Here is a 9,658-nt window from a genome sequence, read left to right as displayed (position 1 = left end):
AACACTCAGAAAAAAACCTAGAAAAGAGGAAGAGTCACTAAGACAAGAGCTAGGTAAGCAAGAAGGAGAGGCTAGAAAAGGCGAGGCAAGGGGCTCTCCATCTCTAGGAAGATTGTGTCCAGGATCTGGTAATCTAAGCCTTGCTTCTTCTGGTCGGCTCGTATTAGCCTGTGCTTTATTACAGGTAGTCATTCCCCCGTTCCTTTAGTCTTTTCAAGGGTACTTGAATCTTAATTAAACTATTCTATATTATGTCTTTCTTTCTGAAGGGCTTGCGGTTCATTACACCAAAGGCTTTCAGTGAACTATTGAAGCTATCGAGAGAGTACCAAATGCTGACGGTGACGAAGCGACTTTCGGTGGACGCGGAGCCAACGAGTTCAGTCGAACAGCATAACGAGTATAAGGTTACAGAAGCCTTCGCCAACTTTGATAGGCATAGCATTGCAAGCAAATAGAGCAGAGAGCTTACCCTTTCTTTCTATTAGAGTCGCGAGCTTTTTGTAGTCGGTCCGGGAGAACCTTGCTGCTTACTTGCTATATCCCCGCGTCCTTGCACGGCTCGGCTCGTTCTTCGAGCCCTGCTTCTCCCTTCCCCCTATCCCCGTTCCTACCGTCCAAAACAGGCCTATGGAGTATAGCCAAGTGGTAAGGCATCGGTTTTTGGTACCGGCATGCAAAGGTTCGAATCCTTTTACTCCAGATTATGAACACCCGATCGGATCTGTCAAGAACGAGCTGACGACTACAGGGGAAGCGGCTGACTGCAGTCCCTGAGCCCAGCTTGTAGCAAGCCAAAAGTCTGACTTGAACCTACTTTGCTAAGAGAAGGGAAAGACAGACGGCAGAAAGAAATCCTTCCAACCGGCGGAATGGAACACAAGACTGACTTTGGCGATCGGTGAAGAGTATTACCCTCTCCTGTAAGCTTAAACCGCCTCTTCTGAACCGGGGTACTTACTGACTGAATCGGATTCTACTGAGCACTTTCATCGGGTCGGAACTACGAAGATCTAATCGGGAAGTGTTGAAATATCCCCAGCCCCTGCTTTTAAAAAAGCTGCTATATAAGCATACCCCGCTGGGAATTGCGTGTGAGAGACTGTTGGCTTAAAAGATAGATCTTGAGATATCTGCTTGCCAATTTTCAAGACTACTGCTTTGCTTGACTATTTGACTTCTTAGCTTGCAACTACTGTAAAGGAAATCGGGAAATTAGCAATAAACCAAGGGGAAGGGAGTCTATTGGAGCAATCCTACAAAGCCATATATATTCTGCTCCTACATACAGGTAAAAAAATCTCTCTATGTCCAAGGACATCAATAAATTCACCAGGTGGCCAAGGAAACAATATGAACTATTACAACACTGGGAAAGAAAAAGATCTCTTATCTAGAGCCTATAGCCTTTTACCGCCGCTTGAACTGGCTTCCTGGACCACCATCGAATGGCACTTGCTTCCTGCTTTATCACTGGATTGCTTGCGTACTCTCTGGGAGAAGGCCTGGTAGGGATGGGAGTCTTTAACTACCCTTACGCTCCTCGGCACCCTTTGGATAGACGTGCATCTTAGCCCTGGAAAGAGTTATTACTATGGAAGGAAGGAAGGGATTATATAGGAATGAGAGCCATAAGGACTAGTATAGAACTCCATGGGTTTAGCACTCGAACTAGATGAAGGGGAACGGAACTAGCACTTATAGGGGGAATGGAATAGGAATGCGGGATTACAAAAGGGGATAGGCTGGGGCCTTTTCAAATCACACTCGGGGAACACACTTTCCAGGGGACTTAGACTATTGAGAAGGGCACTTTTACTAGGGATCTTTCTTTCCCATCAGGGAAATGAGAATCATAAGCCAGTTAGGAAGGAAATACACTGACTAGAACTATTTATTACCGGAGTGAGACCCCTTATTTACATTACAAGTCCGAATGCCATCCTTTATTTACAAGCCCCAATTACATCAAGACTATAAAGGGTTCCTCCATGGCTTGCTACGCCGGATAGGTCCTACAATGGTACCCTCCTATATATCAGGGACTTCCCCTCAGACTTGCACTCTGAACTAGTTCTACCCGTAATAAGAATGCTAACAGGTCTAGAGGACTATCTATTAGAATCCCCTTTTATTCTTAATACCTCTGACTAAGAAAAATGAATCTCTTTCGTAGATGATGTGCTAACATTCCTAGGGCCCTCCCCTTAATAGGGAGCTAACTATCTAAAGGCCAGGGCTATTCCCCTTACTTTCCTATTTTATATTTGCTTTCCTGCTAGCATATTTTATTCCAAGGGCAAAGGCGAGCCATCCATTTGGAGTGCCTTTACCTGGAGTTGGATAGTGTGTAATAGTTTTCATCGATGGGAGCGTTCCAGTCTTTCTCCTTACCAGTCTGTCCTCCCAGCCCTTCTGTCTTGCTTTTTTAATAAGGGGAGTTTCCATCCAGTTACAGTACAATTCTATTATGTTTCCTATTACCTGGCATATTTTCAGGAAGGACTATTCCCTGTAATGAATATATAGCGTCCAGCACAATTACCTTATTTACTGGTCAGGTCTTCCTACTGCTGTGGAAGACTTATTCTTTACTTAGATGTGAAGGAGTCTTCTTTAGTTACATGGTAAGGTCTTTAGGGATAATAAGGCACATAGATCGAATTGCTTAGTGAAAAAGAAGTGCTCTTATTCTCTTGCTTGAACAGATTATCCGATCGATTGCTGATCCTAGGCTATCTCTTTGTATTATAGCTCGGGTAGATAAGTTTCAAGTAGTAGTAACGAGTCAGTATACATATTTTCTATTTCATTCCTTCGTCTCAATTACATCGAGCCTCAATAGCTAAGGTCGGTCTTTTCCTTATATACTAAGATATCTTTCCTTTTTCCGATCGCTTTCCTTCATCAGAAGTGGTTGACAAGGAGAGAACTCGATTCCATCGATATGGTGAATTCAGTGGAGCGAGACATTGCTCTAATCTTTCTTTTGCTTCTGCATTGCCATAGGGCTCAGTGACATGTCAAAAGATATGAACGACCATCGGATTGAAATAAGGGAATTGAGACCGAAAGATATCCATGTCAGTTAAAGATGTCTCTTTTTTGAGTGATAGGAACAGAGCTTCGGGCAAGCAGCTTAGCCAAAGCAGTAGCGTTGGAGTTCTTCCACGGCATGCTCAGAGAAAGACTTCCTCCATGGCATAGCTCAGTCATTCAATCATGGTAGGATCGGTCAGACAGGATTCTTTCTTCTCCTAAGCGCAGGTCTAGCTCTGATTAGTTCCTCTTTTAGGTATCTGACCATTTTTTCTTCCTTATCCGCAAGGAGCTTTTCTAACTTCTTTATCATGAGCATGAATCTCTCTCATTTCACCTCAAGGTGCTAGCACTCTTTCTTCCTCCTTACAAAGGCTTCGAAAGTGGAGATAAAAGACGATTCGTAGCATGTAGCATCTATCTAAGCTTTTGTACGATTTTCTTTATTGTCGGCGTAAGGACACAGCTAAACCCATCCTTTTTTCGATTCGACGACACTTTTTGCAATGAGTCGACTTCTTCTCTGGGGTAATCCCAGGAAAATGCCCCCCCACATGTTCTTACTCTGCCACCCACAGTAGAGCGGAGACAATCCTGTTTTTTATCCGCCTTTCCTTATTCCAGCCATGTCAATCGACAGGGATAAATCCACTTTGTAATCCATGCCGATCCGGGAGAAGGAAATGGAACTAGCGGATAGACGAGTCTTTCTTTTTAGGTACGTCGCTCCTCTCTTATCTCTCGTCCTCCTGATCGTCTCACATATTCTTCTTTTCCTCTTCCCATTTTTTTGCCTTTGATGCAATCTCCAAAGTGAAGCATATAGCTGGAAATGAGATCAAGAAAGCTTCTTCAAGCTCGCCTGGCCCAAGGACAAAAAGCAGTAATAGTCTAAGGCAGCGGTAAACAAGGGAAAGGCAGAAGGGTTGGTTCTTCGATGAACCTGAAGAAGAAATGCTTTTCAGTCCCCCTTTGTAAGTGAAGGAAAAGTAGTTCCGGTGAGCAGTTCAGTAAGGAATCGATTCGATGAAAGAAAAGCGTTTTAGGGTAGTCGCTAGTAAGGGGAAACGAACGTGAGTCTTATACAGGATGGCTCGATAAATAGGAAGGATTTATAACTGCCAAAAAGATGAGGAATTAGGAACGATGTCGGGGAATCGATCAAAGTCTGGTTGAAGGACCCACGGGGCGGTAACTAGCCTTTAAGGTAAGGGTCCGAAGGAGTTGAGCTTTTCCACCTAGCCAAAGCCAACCTTCTTTCTTTGATATTCTAGCTCGTGGGGAAAAAAGTCCTTTGATCCTATCGATTCTAGTTCTATACCCATTTCCCCTCCTTTAATGGCTTACTACCCATGAAAGGGACTTTTCTTCTGTTTAAGAGGATTCCTATACCCTTGAACTTTAAATTCACCTATACCGCCCACTAACCATCTGGTAAACCGAAGGATATTCTGCTTCCTTCCAAGCCCACTAGAAAGAGAGTAAAAATGCCTTCTTCTTACTATCTATTCAAAGTATATTCTCAATCGGCGAAGTCTCGCTGTATTGAAAGCGGTAGACTGGTGCTTTTATCCAGTGAAGCACGAGAGCCCCCCTTCTCAGGCATTCACTATAAGGCTAAACGAAAGCCAAAGAAGTCGGTCCTTCAGGCGGGATGTAATGAATCCACTGTATAATATAGTAAGCCCATCTCTGGATTCTGTCTTTCAATGAAAGATTTGAATATATCAATCTCATCGATCGAATCACTTTTTAGAGAAAGACGAGATAGACGTCTAAGTCATACAAGTAAAAAGATCTAGTCAAGGATTGCATCAACCAGATTAAGAGAATGTGGCTAGCTGGAGAAATGTGGAAAGAAATTAGTTAAACAGCTAGTCCTCTTCCCTTCCCCAAGGGAGCCATATGGAGACCGTGGCTGGTCAACCGCTAGGCTATTTGTCCTCATGGCCTCTCTTCGCACTTACCCACCATATATTGATATGGCGGTGTGCAGAACAGGTGAGAAGTTTACTAAATACGCGGTTCTTGGCGACGATGTTGTCATAGCCGACCAGGAAGTAGCAAGGGTGTATGAACAATCCTTGGCTTGGATCAATGTTGGGTTCCAATTTTCTTTTCAAAAATCCTAAATTTCGGTTCAGTTGAGTTTGCAAAGAAAGAACTTTAGGGTCTATGAATTGAGAGTGGACCTTACTTAGTCCTGTATCTATTAAAACTTTAAACAATTGGTACCATCCTTATGGGTTTTAGGCAATTAATGCTCGATATCCTATACGACGCTTTAGCACATTATGTCGTATTGGAGGTGCCAGATACAGGGTTCTTTCTAGGCTTGACCTTTGCCCTTCACTTAGGTTTGAAAGAGTGAGGGCAATGGACACTAAAATGCGCCTGCCAAAGCAAGCAATGGAGCTTTGGTTAGGTCGTGGTCTTCCCGTATCTACGAGGTCATATCATTTCAGTTCTTCGTAACGAAATGAAGCCTCGGGATCTACGTCTTACCCCAGACGAGTTCTTTGTCACTGAGAAAGTCCAAGATTGTCTCGAGTGGTCACTTCTTCGTTTATGGGTAAGGGATTGGCTTAAGTACTGCCATTGGTATTATAGTTTAGCTTTGTCACCTGATGTCCGGATCGAGGATTTCTTTGATGCTCCCATTGGAATATCAGACGGACTGACCCTCAGTTGGTTTAAATGTGGAAGATTTATGATATGGTAACGTTGAAGGGAGTCGACTTCAAGGTACCTATACTTGAACCCCTCTGGGCGCAAGCTTGGTGGAGTCTCAGGTAATTCTTTCTTGGTGCAGCCCTTTGGTCTTAACCAGCCGTCAAAGGTGTGGTCTATCCATCTGTCACTCTTTTTGAGGGCAGACCAATGGACCCATCTCTGATTAGGACCATAAACTAGTTGAAAGACTTTAGGCGTCCCGTTACCTCGCCTTGGAATAGAATCAAAGAGGATAGGGTGAGTGGAATATGTAGGCGTAGGCGGTGGTAAACTTCTCTTTCCGGTAGTAGAAGGGAAGAAAAAGTGCAAGTGACTTCTAGGATTTCTAGTTCCGTGCTCTAGGGCTTTGACTTCGAATTCGAGAATTCGATTACTTTACTTAAAGTTGATGGCAGATGGACCTCATTCTTTCAACCTATTTGTGCAAGCAACCTATTTATTCCCTTTCTCTTAGGAAAGACCTAGAAAGATCACTCCTAAAAGCAGCCTTTCTCTTATATACGATAGCACTGCTGCCACTTCTGAAGCTAGGGACTTCTTTCTGTCGATACCTTTACTGTAGAGAAAGAATAGGGGCGAAGCGGTTGAATTGGCTTCAATCGAGATTTCCTCACCTTCTTCTCTTAGGCACTCGAAGCATATTGGAAAGTTTCCAGTCGAGCGGGAAGGCTTAGCTCAAAGACTTTCAAGAGCTTGTTGGAGTAAATTGATCAAAGGAAAGGTCAGATTATGGGACAGAAGTGAAATGACCCCTGGTATGGGCTAGAGAAGGGTGAGCCCTTTTGTTCAAGGTTTGGATTACGCTATCTTATGATAGGAATCAGCGGCAGATGAAGATGTGAACAGAAGCCTTGAAGCAGCGCCCAGGGCGAAAGGGATGCGGATTCAGCCTTCTTGCTCGGGGATCTCTTTTGTGTAACCATAACCTTTTGTGAACACAGAAGATCTTTATCACTTGCGACCAGATTTCGACTGTACTTTCTTGTCCTTCCTTGCTCACTGCTCAAGGCCCTTACCTTTAGGTAATGAAATTCATTCCATTCGATTGATCTGACCTATTAAGCGATAATAGCAGATGAGGAATGCTTGTCATAAAGAAAGCAAGACTTTTCCTGAGGCTGCCCTATTCGGATCGTCCCTATGTCCCAAGGTCTGTAGTGAGTTCCGACCCCTCACTTCCTCAATAATTGAGAAGCTAGAAGTAGTTTATCAGTCTTGCGCGGGCCCCTCCTTTTTAAATTTAAAGACGCGGGCTTTGTTGTTCTTTTTCCTGACGCGAAGGCCTCTCTATTCCGGACTCGCTTCTTTTTCTAAGCCCTTGCTTCTTGTAAATCGCCTAAAGGAGGTAAGGAAGCTTTCATTTTTTATCTAGTTTTAGGGTCGACGAGGTTCGATCTCGCACCTTCCGTCATTCCCGACCGGCGGCGCTCTCGTAAGGCGCGATCCATAAGAAATAGAGAAGGGAGAACAGAACTCAAAAGCTGTGCTACACCTCGGGCCTGGTTAAGCCCAAGTCATTCGCATGGGAGAAAGCAAAAGTACCTGGAAAAAAGAAGTACTGGGATCACCAGAGTGATTGGGTGCTATGGGGGAAATCCTCGTTGAAAGAGTCACTCGGAAGTGAATGAAGCTACCGAAGCCGAAGAAGACTAAATGCGAGGTGACGCAGCTCTTTCCTTTGGCAAGGTAGGTGGATTTACAAGACCAGTTTCAATGACAAGAGTTGCGATAGCTTTAGCTGGCATTAGATCAATCACAGGTTTTGCCGGGTGAAGGGAAAACATCAGCGGCACGTGAAAGGAAGAATCTCAAGACGGGAGCTACTGATGAATAAGTTCTTCCTTCGCCACTTGAAGCGATTCAGGTAAGACCAACGTACGAGGATTCAAAACCTACTTTCTTCTTTGATCGGCAGAGTGTCAGAAGCCGCGACAGGATAGTTCGTTCTCGTCAGGTGAAACTCCTTCGCTATCGGTATTTCTTCATTCTTCAGTTTGAACTTCGGCTCTTTCTCTAAGTTCATTCCGTACGTACGTATCCTATTCTATTTCCCAAAAGTAGCTGCATTCCTACGAGTGAATTTCTTCCATCAGTTGAGGCTCGATGTAATTGAGTTATGGTTCACGAGCCTTTTTTGAATTCTCTTTCTTGTCCTTTCGTGAGTGTGTATTCCGGCAGTGGGACCATTCCATCCATCCTCTCCTTTCAGTCGAGTTACTTCATACCTCTTCTTTTTAGCCTTTTGCTTGAGATTCTTTACCGATTGGCTTTTGTTTTAACACTATTCCCGTAGCGCTTTCTTGAGTTCCTGAGTTGAATAAACCCTTGGGCATGGAGAATGAGTCCTCGGGCATTGAATGAGAACATGACCGCTTTCTAATTCGTTGACCCTTCTTCTTCATCGACCCTGTACGAGGGTATTATTATCAGTTTGTAAGAAATCCTGCTTCCTACTACCTTGCCTATTGTTAGCTGGAAGTCCGATTCAAGTTGATTGGCTAAGCCTTCGACCTCGCTTGAGGATAGGCTGGTGCCTTAGTCCTTGACTTCTTTTCTCCTTGCTCTTAGCGCCTACCTTGTCTATTCCCCGCTTGCTTCTCTTCTTCCGACTGGCTTTCAACTAGTCTAAGGTGCGTCCCTAGCTCTTTGAACACATGCTTCCTTCAGAAATGCTTGCTTATGGTATGATATTAAGCTGATCCTACATCTTACCTGTGTAGAATCGATAGGTAGAAGGCATTATTCTTTACATCCTTCCCCCGGTTCATCAAATCAATCAAGGGAATAGGTACAGTCCTGAGCTTCCTCCTTCGTTATGGCATTTTTAGATGATTCACTCCTGCGCCTATATTCTTAAGTAGAGGCAATTGTTACATCAATAGACTTGACCGCGACGCTCCTCTTCAATTGCTAATGAGTTGAAGCTTTCTAGTTATGATTGGTCTTTGGAAAGAGAATTGAATAGCGTAGAGTTCGCTCCTCTTCCATCTTGGAGCTAGCATTCTCAGATAGTTAGAACTTCTCCGACAAGAGGTCCTACTTTTACTGGTCTGATTGCCTTCCTTGCCCGGGATTCTTTCGTAGTGTAGTCTTTTTTGCACAGCGACCAGTCCTAAGAAGAAAGCAAAACTCCTAAGCCTGGAAGAATGTACACTGACGAGCTAATGCGAAAGGTCACTACCGATACGAGGAAAGTCCTATCGATTAAAGACAGGTAGGATGGTATCTCAAGAGCAATAGGAATTTCTCAAGGTCATGGTCAATGAACTGCTGCTTACGAGTTCATTCAGACCTACCTAGGCAAGGAGGAGACATGGATTAACTAAGAAGAAGGAGCTGAAAGCCACTCCCCCATAGGGGGAGGAGCCGATGAACACATAAACGGGAATCAACCCAAACTTCAAGATCAGCGGGTACTATTTCCAACCTTTGTACCTTTGTCGAGGAAGATGGTTATGCTTCGCTGGCGTATACCTTAATGCTTCCCAGTTGGTGATCTCGAGACCTTACTGGTTCTAGTTCCGCCCTATGAACTTGTTGGCCTTTCACCGGTCTCATTCTTTTCCCTCGGTCTTGCCATCTATTAAGTCGTTCTTGAGATCAATCTCGTCTTTCTCATTTCCTCTGTGAGATGATTGATTTGTGGAATATTCATAGGTTTTCCCCTCGTCCTTAGACGCTGGGGTGAATGAAGAGGAATGAACTCTTAGTCTCTGCTTTCCACCTATTAGCCTATTTAAGATCAATCACTGGGTAGATGTTAGCGCTTTCAAATGAGTTGGTCTTGGCAAGGAAGCATTGACTAAAGCTCCTCGCCCCTTCTGTATTTATTGTTCATAGGCTTGAATCGGCTAATCGCTATGGCATTCAATCCTATCTCAATATA

This window comes from Sesamum indicum, unplaced genomic scaffold (assembly GCF_026168435.1).
Source record: "Sesamum indicum cultivar Baizhima isolate 11 unplaced genomic scaffold, ASM2616843v1 HiC_scaffold_29, whole genome shotgun sequence".
NCBI lineage: Eukaryota > Viridiplantae > Streptophyta > Magnoliopsida > Lamiales > Pedaliaceae > Sesamum > Sesamum indicum.
Note: the sequence above shows the minus strand (reverse complement) of the source record.